The sequence below is a fragment of the Pipra filicauda genome, unplaced genomic scaffold (assembly GCF_003945595.2).
Source record: "Pipra filicauda isolate LSUMZ 115617 unplaced genomic scaffold, ASM394559v2 scaffold6_size6359152_pilon, whole genome shotgun sequence".
Lineage (NCBI taxonomy): Eukaryota > Metazoa > Chordata > Aves > Passeriformes > Pipridae > Pipra > Pipra filicauda.
This window is the reverse complement of record NW_024104865.1, coordinates 4,215,299-4,215,729: the sequence shown is the minus strand read 5'-3', so window position 1 is coordinate 4,215,729 and position 431 is coordinate 4,215,299.

Below are 431 nucleotides of genomic sequence, written 5' to 3'. Positions count from 1 at the left end.
ATCTGAACATGAGGAAGAACTTCTTTACTGTGCAGGTGACACAGCACTGAAACAGGTTGCCCAGAGAGGTTGTGGAGTCTCCCTCACTGGAGATATTCAGAACCATCTGGATGCAATCCTGTGCTACATGCTCTAGGATGACCCTGCTTGCGCAGGGAGATTGGACCAAATGACCAACTGTGGTCCCTTCCAACCTTACCCATTCTGTGATTCTGTAACATGGAGACAAAAGACTTCCTCTGTGGTGGTATCTCCCATTTCTATAGAATGGGAAAACTGAAGATCTATATTCTACTTCCAACACTAGACTAGTCTGTGACCTACACTTTAAACAGCTGCAAACCTGTGAATCTAAACATTTCCTGATTTGGTCACACAGAGCTCAACATCCCTCCCCCAGCCCAAAATAGCATATCACCACTCAAAAAAAA